Raw genomic sequence first — 463 nt, forward strand, 5'->3', positions numbered from 1 at the left:
GTGCAATGTAAAAATGAATTAAAAAATAAAATATAAAAATATAAATACCTATAAAAATACAGACATCAGCAAATAGATATTTACTTTAGCTATTTAAAAAACCTTTGTTTATATGATGTCTGGAACATTTATTAATTATCACATCCATAGTATTCATGCTAGATCGATTCAGATATATATATATACACAATAATATATTTACATTTTATAAAATCACACTAATTTTTCCTTACTAATTCAAAGAGATTAATGTAAGTATAACATGTATATAGTTAAAACTTAAAAGTGCGTGTAATTTAGCCATAGACAAAATAAAAGCAAGAGAGAACAAAACTTTTATTAAAGGGCAAAATTATTCGGTAGAAACCAACGCACAGTGGTCCCTCACGTCTATGTGAAGTTGCTATCAACTCGCAGGTACTATAACAGAGTTCTCATAAAAGAAAAGCTCCGAAACAAATAT

Source organism: Arachis duranensis, chromosome 8, assembly GCF_000817695.3.
Source record: "Arachis duranensis cultivar V14167 chromosome 8, aradu.V14167.gnm2.J7QH, whole genome shotgun sequence".
Taxonomy (NCBI): domain Eukaryota; kingdom Viridiplantae; phylum Streptophyta; class Magnoliopsida; order Fabales; family Fabaceae; genus Arachis; species Arachis duranensis.